At 43.2% G+C, this 15,461-nt stretch overlaps 1 long non-coding RNA gene across 1 annotated transcript in view; it reads right to left on the bottom strand.

Moving 5' to 3' along the window:
* The window catches only part of LOC311517849, a 95,306-nt gene that overhangs the window by 24,514 nt on the left and 55,331 nt on the right, over positions 1 to 15,461 (bottom strand). Inside the window, exons 4-5 of the long non-coding RNA XR_014710808.1 lie at positions 7,031 to 7,084; positions 1,426 to 1,601 (exon numbers count right to left, since the gene is read on the bottom strand). This is a non-coding gene — a long non-coding RNA (uncharacterized lncRNA). The remainder of the gene's footprint in view (positions 1 to 1,425; positions 1,602 to 7,030; positions 7,085 to 15,461) is intronic.

Raw genomic sequence — 15,461 nt, 5'->3', positions numbered from 1 at the left:
TGATAACTCAAGAAATGGTTTAATTTTTTAAAACTCAGACTTGCCATGAGTTTAGCCCTCAATGAGGATAGGGCCTTGATATGTTAGGAGAAATTAGAATTAAATTTTAGAATTAAAGATGATACAGTGGAATCTACACAAGAGACCACTCTTATTCGGCAACCTCCTTTTTAGAGAGACCCTCCCAAAGTACCCCCACACATAATGGGCCAAATTCATCCCTGGTGTTACTCCTTTGCTTTCAGTGAAATAATACCATGGTGAATTTGGCCCACTGAAGATAAATCTGTTCCTTTTCCTTATCATATACAACTTAATAAGTATTAAACTAAGAAGGTTCTATAGTAATTCCTCTATGGAATTTAACCGAAAATGCTAACCTTTCTAGGGTGTTTTTGAACCACCCTATTAAAATTCTACCATAGGGATATAATTTTCTGCTAAATTCAATAGGTACTTTCCCTAAGACTGTATTAGAACACCACTTACATTAACTAACTGATCTTCATCCCAAATAGATGCTTAAGTCAGATTTCACTGTGAAATGAGTTGGAAAGGACATAAGGAAATGCACAATACCAAACCTTTCAGAACCAATGTAAGTACCTACCAGGCTCACACTGCCTGGCATGGGCATGGGCTTTCTTACTTTGATAAATCAATCCTGACCTCTTGCCTGACTTTGCTTCCTCAAAATGTCCATAAAAAAGAATAATTTTTAAAATTGGGAACCAACAAGTTGGGTGCATAATAAAATCACATCTCATGATCTATTGCTGTAACCTTTATCCTTTCCATATCTCACACCCACCTTTTTTTTTTTGCCATCTCTCATTGTCCTTTGACCAACTAATAAAATCAATGAATCTATTTGCCTTTAGCTAATAAAACCAGTGAGAGTAGAGAATGCTTAGATTTTCACTCTGTCAAGCCCTTAGACTCCTCACAGCAGGGATTTGTCTTTTTAAAGGGGTCAGGTATACCACTAGTGCTCTAAGAATAATACAAACCAATCTGGAGATATGCTTCTTAGAGAAAGAAGGGACACATTTTTAAAACGACATCTGTTTTTGTACCCACAATTGTGCACTTTGTCAATTGCAGGTGTAAAACAGTGGGTACAATCAACTCTGAGCACAAAGTATAACACCTGTCTAATAATTTGATTTGCACGTGCAGTCAGGTTAGTAGAGGTCTAAATGCTCCAGTGTTTGCCTACAGCTGACTGCCTCAGATTGAAGGTGCAAAATTACAGGCATAAGTGTAGACACCAGACTGACGTCCGTTCAAATATCTGACCCAACATTAATAATATTTTTCACCTCTGAGATGCTTTAAAATAATTAATCCAGTATCACAACATCAGGAAGAAGTGATGACTTGGTCATAGAGGGCACTGTTTAAAAAGCAATGACTGAGACTTACCCATGCACAATAAGGAGAGACTAGCTAGACACCTAAACATTTCGCAAAGCCTAGGAAGGGGACAGTTAAAGCAGGATCCTTGCAATCCAAGCCTCTGGTCAGCTAGGTCCAGATGGAGCAGTGAGTCAGACTTGCAATGGGTAATAGATTGACCACCTACACAAGGAAGGACAACTCTGAAAAATAAGGGACAAGTTTATTTTCAAGGGATGCCATGCCCACAATATTTTACTATGGTACAAAATAAATGCATTTGTCCTATAATGTGTGATCTTTTGCATGAGAGCTGCCTGAATGCAGCCTTTTTATCAGGTCAAATGTTTCTTGGTAGCTTCTTACTGGATATGGGTCACAGGATGCTAGGCACCGAAAAAACAACATCCCTTAAAATACAGGACAGGTGGTCACTTTAGGTGACATAGATGACAGATGCCTACTAAGGTGGTCTTGATCATGGGTGCCAACTTCTCCTAGTGCTGGTGGGTGCTCGTATCCCCCCGCTCTGCCCCCATTCCAACCCCTTCCCCAAATCCCCACCCTGGCCCCAGCTCCTCCCCTGAGCACGCCGTGTTCCCACTTCTCCCACCCACACCTTGTTACGCCACAAAACAGCTGTTTTGCAGCAGCAAGTGCTGGGAGGAGAAGCAGGCATGACGCACTCAGGGGAGGAAGCGGAGGTGAGCTGGGGCAGGGGGGCAGGGTGTTTGGCTGCCGGTGGGTGCAGAGCACCCACCAATTTTTCTCCATGGGTGCTCCAGCCCCGGAGCACCCACAGAGTTGGTGCCTATGGTCTTGATACCTCACTTGATAGGGAGACGGAAGTCCACTGAAAGGAATATTATGAGGGAGGGTCTCTTCAGGGTACAGTATTAGCAGGAATGCTGACTTTTAGGGGACAGGGTGTCAAAATGTTGGTGGACTGGTTTATGATTATTTACATTATAGTAGCATCTGGAAACCCATCAAGAATCAGCTCCCATTGTTCTAGTCACTGTACAGACAAATAACAGTTCCTGCCCCAGAGTGTTCACAATCTTAACTTCAAACAGGACACAACAACTAGGTGAAATAAACAAACAGGGTGGTGGCCACAGGGGTTGGGAGTATGAGGTAGCAATAAAGCAGAGTTTAGCAGAAGAGCTGAAATCATGGCTTCTTGTTTCCCTAACCATTTCTTCATAACCTTCACTGCACTTTGACATCACGGCACAAAAGTGGATGACCTGAAGATGCAGGTCCTTAATGCCAAAATTTCTTGTCAGTCTTAGGAGTCCTTTTATATCTCTCCCTTCATAACACTTCATCTGTTTTTATTGCTGTTAACAGCACAACAGAAATAGGTTAAAAACTGCACTGATGTACCAATTCTGATGCAAATTCTGAAAGACAAGGAATGACTGGCAATCACTTGAATGCTGCAACATGTGGGAAATCTATACCTACAGATGTAACACTGTGAAATGCTTTGGTCTACAGTAAACCTTGATCACATGATCCAATACATCTGCGCTGAGTCATGTGCTGGGGATTTCCCAGCTGTAGAGTCTCTCTCCCAAAACACACCATAGTTAAAAACAATCCAGTCACTACGTAATCAGCAGTCATGTGACAACATTTTTTTTCTCCCAAAAGACTGAAACAACAGAGTCTGGATTCAAAAGGATTGTGGCTCAGCAAACTGCAGTTCCTGCTGGCTCCTCCTCTGATATTTATCACATTAACATAGTACAACCTATAAGTAGTCCCAGGGCCTTTAAATTAGAAGAAATAGTTCTTCCTACCTTCTCATTAGGGCAAAATATTTCTTTAGAAAAATGATCAAAACAAGCATTTTAGGTAGCACAAAATATGTGTGTTAATTAAAGGAAGGATTGTTGTGTTTTAATTCTTTGGCTGTTCCGGTTTTTGGTTTGTTTTTGTTGTTAAATGCTCCTCTCCTTCCTCATTTGCAAAGCAGCCTATAATATCACAGGGGTGACTGCAGCTTTGTTTCTCTGTTAGCAGACTATTTCTTTTAATCCTATCATCATTTCTGTGCCCTGGATAACAGTGGGCGCTATGCATTTCCAATTCCCTCTACGGTCTGTTTACTGTGATCACTCTTTAGACATTCTGTCTAATTAGCAGGCCTAAGTTGTAGACCAAGCTGGATGAGCAAGCATCTCAGAGAGGTGATTAAGAAAAAGCAGAAAGCTTACAGGGAGTGGAAGCTGGGAGGGATCAGCAAGGAAAGCTACCTTACTGAGGTCAGAACATGAAGGGATAAAGTGAGAAAGGCTAAAAGTCAAGTAGAGTTGGACCTTGCAAAGGGAATTAAAACAATAGTAAAGGGTTCTATAGCCATATAAATAAGAAGAAAACAAAGAAAGAAGAAGTGAGACCACTAAACACTGAGGATGGAGAGGAGGTTAAGGATAATCTAGGCATGGCCCAATATCTAAACAAATACTTTGCCTCAGTCTTTAATGAGGCTAATGAGGATCTTAGGGATAATGGTAGCATGACAAATGGGAACGAGGATATGGAGGTAGATATTACCATATCTGAGGTAGAAGCGAAACTCGAACACCTTAATGGGACTAGATCGGGGGGCCCAGATAATCTTCATCCAATAATATTAAAGGAATTGGCACATGAAATTGCAAGCCCATTAGCAAGAATTTTTAATGAATCTGTAAACTCAGGGGTTGTATCATATGATTGGAGAATTGCTAACACAGTTCCTATTTTTAAGAAAGGAAAAAGAAGTGATCCGGGTAATTACAGGCCTGTTAGTTTGACATCGGTAGTATGCAAGTCCTTCGAAAAATTTTGAAGGAGAAAGTAATTAAGGACATTGAGGTCAATGGTAAATGGGAAAAAATACAACACAGTCTTACAAAAGGTAGATCGTGCCAAACCAACCTGATGTCCTTCTTTGAGAAAGTAACAGATTTTTTAGACAAAGGAAATGCAGTGGATCTAATTTACCTACATTTCAGTAAGGCGTTTGATACCGTGCCACATGGGGAATTATTAGTTAAATTCAAAAAGATGGGGATCAATATGAAAATTGAGAGGTGGATAAGGAATTGGTTAAAGGGGAGACTACAGCAGGTCATACTGAAAGGCGAACTGTCAGGCTGAAGGGAGGTTACCAGTGGAGTTCCTCAGGGATCAGTTTTGGGACCAATCACATTTAATCTTTTTATTACTGACCTCGGCACAAAAAGTGGGAGTGTGCTAATAAAGTTTGCGGATGATACAAAGGTGGGAGGTATTGCCAAGTTAGAGAAGGACCAGGATATCATACAGGAGGATCTGGATGACCTTGTAAACTGGAGTAATAGTAATAGGATGAAATTTAATAGTGAGAAGCGTAAGGTCATGCATTTAGGGATTAATAACAAGAATTTTAGTTATAAGCTGGGGACTCATCAATTAGAATTAACGGAAGAGGAGAAGGACCTCGGAGTATTGGTTGACCACAGGATGACTATGAGCCGCCAATGTGATATGACTGTGAAAAAAGTTAATGCGGTTTTGGGATGCATCAGATGAGGTATTTCCAGTAGAGATAAGGAGGTGTTAGTACCGTTATACAAGGCACTGGTGAGACCTCATCTGGAATATTGTGTGCAGTTCTGGTCTCCCATGTTTAAGAAGGATGAATTCAAACTGGAACAGGTACAGGGAAGGGTTACTAGGATGATCCGAGGAATGGAAATCCTGTCTTATGAAAGGAGACTCAAGGAGCTTGGCTTGTTTAGCCTAACCAAAAGAAGGCTGAGGGGAGATATGATTGCTCTCTATAAATATATCAGAGGAATAAATACCAGAGAGGGAGAGGAATTATTTAAGCTTAGTACCAATATGGACACAAGAACAAATGGATATAAACTGTCCATCAGGAAGTTTAGACTTGAAATTAGACGAAGGTTTCTAACCATCAGAGGAGTGACGTTCTGGAACAGCGTTCCAAGGGAAGCAGTGGGGACAGAAGACTTATCTGGCTTCAAGATTAAACTCGATAAGTTTATGGAGGAGAAGGTATGATGGGATAACATGATTCTGGCAATTAATTGATCTTTAACTATTCATGGTAAATAGGCCCAATGGCCTGTGATGGAATGTTAGATGGGGTGGGATCTGAGTTACTACAGAGAATTCTTTCCTGGGAATCTGGCTGGTGAATCTTGCCCATATGCTCAGGGTTCAGCTGATCGCCATATTTGGGGTCGGGAAGGAATTTTCTTCTAGGGCAGATTGGAAGAGGCCCTAGGGGTTTTTCACCTTCCTCTGCAGCATGGGGCACGGGTCACTTGCTGGAGGATTCTCTGCACCTTGAAGTCTTTAAACCATGATTTGAGGACTTCAGTAGCTCAGACATAGACGAGAGGTTTATTGCAGGAGTGGGTGGGTGAGATTCGGTGGCCTTCATTGTGCAGGAGGTCAGACTAGACGATCATAATGGTCCCTTCTGACTTTAATATCTATGAACCTATGAATCTAAGTGACAGAAACAAAACACATTCCAGAGTTACCCTTACAAAATACCTGTGTTAGGAGAACCAAGGAGTACTCGGTTGCAGAATGGAGTGTTTGAGGTGACAGATCAGGTGACAAAGGATATATTTGGGAGGGAACAAAGGGAAGAACTGCTCCAGTGGCCCTAGCTTCTGCAAGTATTTGATTTAAAGCATTAAAGCAATGTGGTTATTTCTAAAACTGCATCTTCTCAGTTTATTTACCCCCAAGCATATAGATGCAGAGCAAAACTGAATGCTCGCTCCAAACACATGCAGTGTGCTCTGCCCCACGAGTGCAATCAGGGCCGTCCCTACCCATACGCAAAGTATGCAGCTGAGTAGGGCACCAAATTTCCTGGTGCCCTACACAGCTGTGTGCTTCTCCAGCCCCTGCTCCGCCCCTTCCCCATGGCCCCCACCCCTGCTCCGCCCCAGCCCCACCTCTTCCCACCCCTGCTCTGCCCCCACTCCACCCCTTCCCCAAAGCCCCTGCCCCTGCTCCGCCCCACCCCAAGGAGGCTTGGGGACAGCCCCCCAGCCCCGCGGAGGCCTGGGGCCCCACACAGTCCCCCCATCAGGGGGCTGCGTAGGGCACCAAAACGGCTAGGGACTGCCCTGAGTGCAATCACTGTCCTCTAACAACTCAGTTTGGTGCCAAGAGTTCCTTCAATGTCCCTCATGTCACCCTATGGGATTTTATTATTCTCCATCCTGGAACAAAATGGAGCATAATCTTGAGAAAAAGAGACAGCAGAGCACTAAAACAGAATGCACAAGAATAAAAAAGGACATGTGGGACTTACCCCCATTATCAGTGTGAAACCAGCCTAGGCACAGACAACAGGCTAGATTTGCTTCTGGTTTTGGCTTTGTACGTTGGGGTGCAGGGCATGGTGGTGAAAAGTCCACAGTACTGCCAACCCAAATGTTCAAAAATCATGAGTCAGGCTCACCAAAAATCATGAGTTTGGCTTTAAAATCAAAAGATTATGTAAAAATAATAGATTTGCTGTTCTTTTTATTTGCGCTCTGAGTTTTGAGCCTTTAGGGTCCACTGGTGTCACATTTCTCCACAGCCATGAGGGCTAAAAACTTACTTTTTCTTTAAGAACGAAGGCTGAAATCGTCACATATCCACTTGACTCCAGGAGCTGGGGTTTTAAGGAAAACAATAATTATCATGAGGCTCATAACAAAATCACGAGTTGGCAACACTGATGTCCACCCAGAGGGCATGTGCAGTGATATAAAGTGCTAGAGGCCTCACTTTTACTGGGGTTGTTGTTGGACCGCTTTATGGCCCAGAAGGGTTGACACCACAGTGGCCAAGGAGGGAGTGCAGCCAGGTCAGGTAGCAGATGTGTTGAATCAGTGCAAAACACTGGGAAGCCTCCATCAGCAGGACTCTTATGATGCACCACCTGCAACTTAAGTCTTCCCTCCCCAGAAGAACCCCAGATGGTATTGCCTGCCTTCTCTTGTGGGGTGCGGTGCCCCTGCTCATGCAGGGAGTGTATTTTACTCCCCCCATGCACTGAAGTGAAATGACGTCACTAATCATTCTGGCAATACTCTATATCATGTTATGCCAACAGTCACTGAAATTCAAAATTTGCACTTCCTCAGGCTTAGGATCACAGTGTGGATTTTAATGTGGAAAAAAATGTCCATTCAGAAGTGCTATAAAAGAAGGAGAGGAGGGTTTAAAAGGGGACAAAGGGCTTGAGCCTGCTCCCATTGATGTCAACAGGTGCTTTGTCATTGACTTCCATCTAGGCAAGATCTGGGCCAAAGTGTGCACACCAGCATGGAGGGTTTTTTTTATTTTTTAATTTATGATTACTTAACACCATTGATGATTTCTTCAGCAGCAGCTGCTTGACTCTCAGTGTGGTGTAACAATGACATCCAGCCTCTCCATAAATAGCCGTGTCATACGCTGCTTCTTCCTTGTTTTATATATTTATAGACATCAAGACCAAATAAAGCCTCATACTAAGTTGCTCATATACAGTGGTTTCCTTGTGACATATTTATAGATCAGCTGCACTAAAAACAATACTGTCCAAACCCACTGATCTTTTCCTGGATAGATAGAAAGAGAAGTGCAAAAACAGCATTGTTAACAATATTACAGCCAACACAACGCTTGTCCATCGAATACATTATTATTCCCCTAAAAAGAAATGGCTTAATACTTCCCTAACATTGGTGCATGCACCCACATAAACATTGTCTCCCTTTGTATTACCTCTGAAACAAGACATGCACATATATGACAGTGTATCCTTGTGGTTAAAATGGGGGCTTTGGGGCCTGAGTGCCTGGCTCGGCCATTGACCTACTGTACAGTGTCACTTTGGAATAAGTCATTTAAATTCTGTACCTCAGTTTATCCATCTCCCCATTAACATGAGGATAACCATTTCACATAGGGTTTGTGAGAATTTAAGATGATTTACAAAGGAAAAAGGGATATGTGCACGCCCCTTCCAAGCTTTCTCTATACATCATAAAGAAGCAAAAAAAAAGTTTAGTGACAGATGTTTTTCCCCTGGACTAAAGGTTATTTTGTTTTTCCCCCTCTTTTTTTTTTTTTTTTAACTTCAAGAAATATCAGAGGTATAAAGTCTGGCCTTTGGTGGATTTGCCAGAGCAAGTACAGGGAGAGGCCGTGCCTTTCCCCTTTCCCCCATCCCCAGATGAATAACACTGGTACAGGGGATTTTTCCTCTTTGTATCTGCCCCCTTCCCCCTGAAAGGGTCGCGTCAGAGGTCTTCTAGAACAAGTAGCAGGAGGAGATGTGGCTGTGCATCCCTACACTCCATGGTTTTCCACTGACATAAGGTTCATGAGGGCTATGGCAGCGGGGGACACAAATCATGGGAGCCTTTAGGGCTGTCCTAACCTGTACCACAGACCAGACTGGCCCCCAGCAGCCCCTAAATAGGGGAAGTAAAAGCCACCTCCTTCAGTGTGAATCCCCCCACAAAGTTTGTTAGGTAGGTTGGAGCAAGTTCATAGAGGTTTTAGCGGCAATTTTTAACTATCCCCGATGCCATTAAAACCCCTCTGACGGGATTTTGTTTTGCTCACCGTGTAGTCAATGCACATCTTGCTGTTCAAAGTACTTGTGTAAAAATGAAAACATGTCAACATGTCCCATTTGGCTGAAGGGGGTCTTTATGTCCAAACCTTGTTTTCAAAAGCTGACTAACCACATAACTAGCAATCAGGATATTGAAGAGAAAAACACTTGAAACATCTGCAGCTTATAATCATCACAATATCTGCACTGAGGACCCATTGTGTCAAAGAATATGTACAGGCATGTCTCACCAGCTCTGAGTGGGGGAAACACAGCAGCAGTGTCATCATGTCAGATGAAATCGTAGCACTAAATAAGAGCTTTACAATGTTTGAAAATAACTTCACTATTTTCTTGTCAGAGCCATTTTACATCAATGTGTTTTAAACAACTATTTAATTTGTTTTAGTTTATTAAGCAGCCTCCTAGGCAGCTATACCACCTTTGGCTGCAATTTTAAAAGATCTCATAAACTAATCTGGGTCAGGCCTGGTCAGTACGTGGATGGGAGACCTCCAAGGTACTTCGCAGGCACTGCTGGGAATAGTACTGGTGCTTCAATAGATGGCACTCTTCTATGTGAGTCAGTACTGTACTAGATTAAATCCCCTAGTATGCTGTTAGAAGAGTGCTGTATTGCTGGAGGTTATAGATCCAGTGGCATTTTCAGCAGAGGTAAGGATGGTAGAGACCTGGCTAAAGTCCACTTTGGGTACTAACATTCTGCCAACCTAAAATTCTCCTTGAAGCTCCAACTCACCACACTATTCTTCACTTGCTGGTGGTGGGTACGTTACAGGTCACTGGATGTCTGGAGAATGTTAAGAAACTCCTGCCTGATAGCAAACATCCCAGAGAATCCAAGCAGCTGGAGACAATATTTTGAAGAGGTTTTCGGAGGGTTCTAAGAATAGGTTGGACGGACACCTGCCTCAGTGTAGGAGGGGCTGGACTGGATGGTCTCTTGAGATCCCTTCCAGCCCTACACTTCTATGCAGTATTCCTAATCCTAAATGCTGTTTAAAGGCTGGAATAGAAGTGTAGGTATTTAGTGGTGGGTGAAGAAAATCCCCCCGACCCCGACCCCCACCCCGTATAAACACTTTGGAAAAGATTGTTGAGCACACTGGGATTCCGGACAAAAGATGCTATAGGAACATGAGTGCAGTACAGAATAATGTTATATTTTTCTGCTGGTAGCCAGACATTACTACAGAATCATCCCAATGGCCTGATTCTGCAACGCTTACTCCTACTACTGCAGAATCCCACAGCTGCTGGCTGGACTGCCTGTGTGTGCAGCCTGCAGTTGGCACTCAAATGAGGCCCTAATGACCAACAGGCATCAGCTTTGCCAGGTGAACCTATTATTATTAACATAACACTATAGTTGTGCATGGTTCTTTACACAGAAGTAAAAAAGAAAAATCCCTGCCCCCAAGATGCTTGCTATCTAAATTAGACATAATACAGGAAAGGAAGATAACAAAGGACATTTGTAAGTGTGGGTTAAGGGAAGGACAAGGGTTACAAAAGGAAGAAGTTGAGATCTGCTTTTTTATGCATACATCTCCTTAGTTCCTTTTTTATGAATTACTAACAGTACAATACAAGGGAACAAAGTTGGGGAAGAGATCAGAGCTGGAAATCTAATTGAAAGAGGTGAATTTTGAGGAGGGATTTGAATTGAAAGAAAAGACTGAGGTTGCCTGATGCACAGGATCAGGAATGATTTTCCAACTATATGGGCAGCATGAGAAAAGGCATGGAGACAAGGGCGTAATCAATAGGATTTTTGTCATTAACTTCAATGAGAGCACGATCAGGCCTTGAGCTAGCAAAAGGTGTAGGATGTAAAGAGGGGTAGAGTCTGGTGATAAATAGGATGTGGGTTGGGGTGGAGCTGTGCAGGACCCTGAAGTTGAGTCTAAGTTTGAATGTGATGGAAGATAAGAAGCCAACGCAGGAAGCCTCCTCCCTTGGGCCAATCCAGATTTATGTTAATCTTGACTAAGCTGGAAATCACTCTGTGCGCCTTACAAATACCCTCACAATAAGGGTTTTGTGATCCATGCCACGTAAATCTGTCATGATATTTTCCTTAGTACCATAGACATCCTGAGGCTTCATAGGAGAAAGGCTTATGCTGTAAAGCACCAGCAAGACATTTCTAATTGGGATAACTGAAATCCCCTCAATGCAATAAATAGCTTTTTCCTAGTTCTTATTTATCTTGTTGAGTCTGATGTATCAGATGGAAGATCTGCCCCTCTAGAGCCATTACAAATATAAGGCCTGATTCTGCTATGCTTACTCACATTGATTAGCCTGTATTAATAAGTAGTCATCTGGAAGCCATTGGGACCGCTTGCATTAGTACAATAGCTCCTCACTTAAAGTCGTCCAGGTTAACATTGTTTTGTTGCTGATCAGTTAGAGAACATGCTTGTTTAAAGTTGTGCAATGCTCCCTTAAAATGTTGTTTGGGAGCTGTCTCACAGCTTGCAGAGAGAGAGAAGCCCATTGGAACTAGCTGGTGGGGGCTTGGAACCAGGGTGGACCGGCAGCCTCCCCATCAGCTCCCCTAAGTTCCCTGTGCCTAGCAGCCCAGCAGGCTATCAATTGCTGGACAGTTCAGCTGTCCCTCCCCCCACTGCCATGTGCTGCTCCCATAGGCGCTGACTCCGTGGTGCTCCAGGGCTAGAGCACCCACGGGGAAAAATTAGTGGGTGCTCTGCATCCAACAGCAGCCAAGCTCCCCGCCCCACCTCCTCCTCTTCCCCGAGCGTGCTGTGTCCCCGCTCCTCCACCTACCTCCCAGTGGTTCCCGCCTTGCCACCGCCAAACAGCTATTTGGCAGCATGCTCGGAGGCAGGGGGAGAAGCGGGAACATGGCACGCTCAGGGGAGGAGGTGGGGAAGAGGCGGGGCCAGGGTGGGAATTTGGGGAAGGGGTTGGAATAGAGGTGGGGCAGTGGTGGAGTTGGGGCGGGGCTGCGGGCAGAGAGAGGTCAAGCACCCACCCATGGGAGCAGAAGTCAGCGCCTATGGCTGCTCCTGCCCTTGGAGCTACTCCCGGGAGCCTCGTGCTTGCTGTGCAAGGGGGAGTGGGTGATAATGTTTGGGTGTCCCCTTTGTTTGGAGGGAAGAGGGGTGATAATGTCCGGGTGTCCCCTTCCCCCAGTTCCTGCCCCCCACTCCTGTACCCTATCTCCAAGAGTAGTGGGGGACACGATAGGGCTCAGGAGGGAGCTTGCTGGCATCAGCTACTGTCTTAACTTGCTGATCTACTTCAAAAGGCAATGTACTTAGAGTGGGGTCAGCGTACTTAAAGGGGCAACACCTGTCTCTCTCTCTCACACACACACACACACACGGTGTGTGTCTCTGTCTCTCTCTGCCATGCTGTCTCCCCTCCCTCCATTTGTACTGCCTTGTAGAGCGTGAGGCTACATTAATAACAATGTGTTAACCCTTGAGGGCTCAGTCGAGTGCTAGTTCATCATTTAGCAGTAAGGTATTCCCTGGGAAATCTCTCACCCTCTTCCATCCTCTGACTCCACCACCTCAACCAAGGTTCACAATCATCATTGTTGTGTACAGTATTAAATTGTTTGTTTAAAACTTATACTATGTATATGTGTGTGTGTGTATATATATATATATAAATAAAATATAATCTTTTGTCTGGCGAAAAAAATTCCCTGGAACCTAACTCCCCCTATTTACATTAATTCTTATGGGGAAATTGGATTCACTTAACATCATTTCACTTAAAGTAGCATATTTCAGGAACATAACTACATGTTAAGTGAGGAGTTACATGATATATTTAGCATGAGTAAAGGTTTAAGAATTAGGCCTACAAAGAAAATATCACTACCGGTTAAACTATCCCTGCTAGTTTATCTGAGAAAAGTATTTGCTGAACCCCAGAGTCACAATTTCTCCACAATTTCTATGTTCCATTCTGCATGGGACTCACTGCTGAATTTGGGTCCTTGGATCCCAAAGACTCTGCCTTAATCCACCCCTCTGTGCTGTATAGTATGTATGATAGATCTCTAATGTGAGAGTGTCATACCTTGTGAAAAATGAACAAGATCGCCTTTGTGACAGCACTGAGTGAAAACCACTTACAAAGAGAGCTTCCCAAATCTTGTTACAAAGACATAAAGCAATCTGGGGACAGGAACAGTGGGTTTAAAAACACAAAACTTCTTTGAAACTAATTTACTAAGAAAAACAAGTTTGCTGCCAACATTGTAGTCCTTGTCATTTATTATCACATGAACAAAGCTCTCAATGACTGACTCCTAGACCATTGCCAATTATTATGACAACATACAGTATAACCATATTATATTTACAATATAATACATGTGAGTACCCTATGCAGCTTGGCAGGACTTCTGTCACTGCCTTTATTATGCTTTAAAAATCCATTTATCAAAGTGAGTTTGGTGTATAACATGCTTCTCTAATTATATGCTGTACTGTATATAGAACAAGAACTAATACTGGAAGCGATTTCAGGCAAGCCTTTTACCATTTAGAGATTCCAATGAGAATAAGGCAGCTGTGCTAAGATCCACTGCAGAATTATCAGTCTATGTGGTTGTCATAAATATAAAGGGAAGGGTAACCACCTTTCTGTATACAGTGCTATAAAATCCCTCCTGGCCAGAGGCAAAACCCTTTCACCTGTAAAGAGTTAAGAAGCTAAGATAACCTCGCTTGCACCTGACCCAAAATGACCAATGAGGGGACAAGATACTTTCAGATCTGGAGGGGGGGGGGGGACAAAGGGTTCTGTCTGTCTGTGTTATGCTTTTGCCGGGAACAGATCAGAAATACAAGCCTTCCAACTCCTGTTAAGTTAGTACGTAAACTAGCTAGAAAATGCATTAGATTTTCTTTTGTTTAATGGCTGGTAAAATAAGCTGTGCTGGAGGGAATGTGTATTCCTGTTTTTGTGTCTTTTTGTAACTTAAGGTTTTGCCGAGAGGGATTATCTATGTTTTGAATCTGATTACCCTGTAAGGTATTTACCATCCTGCTTTTACAGAGGTGATTCTTTTAACTTTTCTTTAATTAAAATTCTTCTTTTACGAACCTGATTGATTTTTCATTGTTCTTAAGATCCAAGGGTTTGGGTCTGTGTTAACCTGTACCAATTGGTGAGGATTATTATCAAGCCTTCCCCAGGAAAGGGGGTATAGGGCTTGGGGGGATATTTTGGGGGAAGACGTCTCCAAGTGGTCTCTTTTCTTGTTCTTTGTTTAAAACACTTGGTGGTAGCAGCATACTGTTCAAGGACAAGGCAAAGTTTGTATCTTGGGGAAGTTTTTAACCTAAGCTGGTAAGAATAAGCTTAGGGGATCTTTCATGCAGGTCCCCACATCTGTACTCTAGAGTTCAGAGTGGGGAAGGAATCTTGACAGAGGTACATGCTCTCATTCTAGAGAGCAGGCCTCATCTTTCTCCCTTTGGAAGTCAATTTCCATAGATTTCAGTGGGAGAAAAATCAAGCCCAATATGATCAGATAACAATAAGGGCCTGATTTATAAAGGGGCTTTAGTCTTGCTTACATTTTGCATCTGCAAATTACTATGGGTATAAATTAGGTCATTTAAACATCTGGCTGATTTGTGGATACCATCAGATAGTGTGGTTTCTAAATGACATAATTTATATGTGCAAAATCACAGGTGTAGAGATAAGGCTGGATTGGAGAATGTGGCCCTAAAAGAGGCTCAGATTTTGAGCAAGCTAGTTACGAGGGCCCAGATCTACAAAGGGAATTAGGTGTTGCAATGCTCAGTGTCACAGCACTTAACATTTAAGTCTAGAAAATCACAGGAACAACACTGTGATCCACAAAACCCGAGTTAGGTGCCTAGGCTCCCTATGCAATTCATGGGGAGAGACACGCATTTTAGAGTTCTATCCACAAAAGTCAGTACACTAGGTGGGGAGCCACCAAAGCTAGCCAAGGGAGATTCTGGGAACAGGTGTGCATTCTAAGCCCCACCCCTCTCACAGAGGTAGGCACCTAAGGCCAGGACTGCAAGGAGGTGCGTGTCTTTGCTAGTGATCCATAACTAGGAACCCCTCTCCTGGAGTCAGGTCAGGTAGTTTAGGTGCCTAAGACGTTTCTTGTGAGAATGAGTAAGGGCTTGGCTCACTCCACACAAAATGTCTGAAGGAGATGGAGGTGTCAACCTTATAACTTAGGTGCCTAAGTACCTTTGTGGATCATGGCCTAGTAGATTCCATTATCAGTTTATTCCTAAAATTGCTTACATTTGGAAATATATGCCCAGACTGGTAATTAACATGCAGCTTAGAACCATTCATCTTAGCCTTATCTAATGTAGAGAGGGACGGAAGGATAGGAAAAGAAGATTCCATTAATTCTCAATATGTTAGCTTTGTT

The sequence above is a fragment of the Lepidochelys olivacea genome (assembly GCF_965140295.1).
Source record: "Lepidochelys olivacea isolate rLepOli2 genome assembly, chromosome: 3".
NCBI classification, from domain to species: Eukaryota; Metazoa; Chordata; order Testudines; family Cheloniidae; genus Lepidochelys; species Lepidochelys olivacea.
The sequence above is the reverse complement of the archived record's forward strand: the minus strand, read 5'-3'. Positions and strand labels throughout refer to the sequence as shown.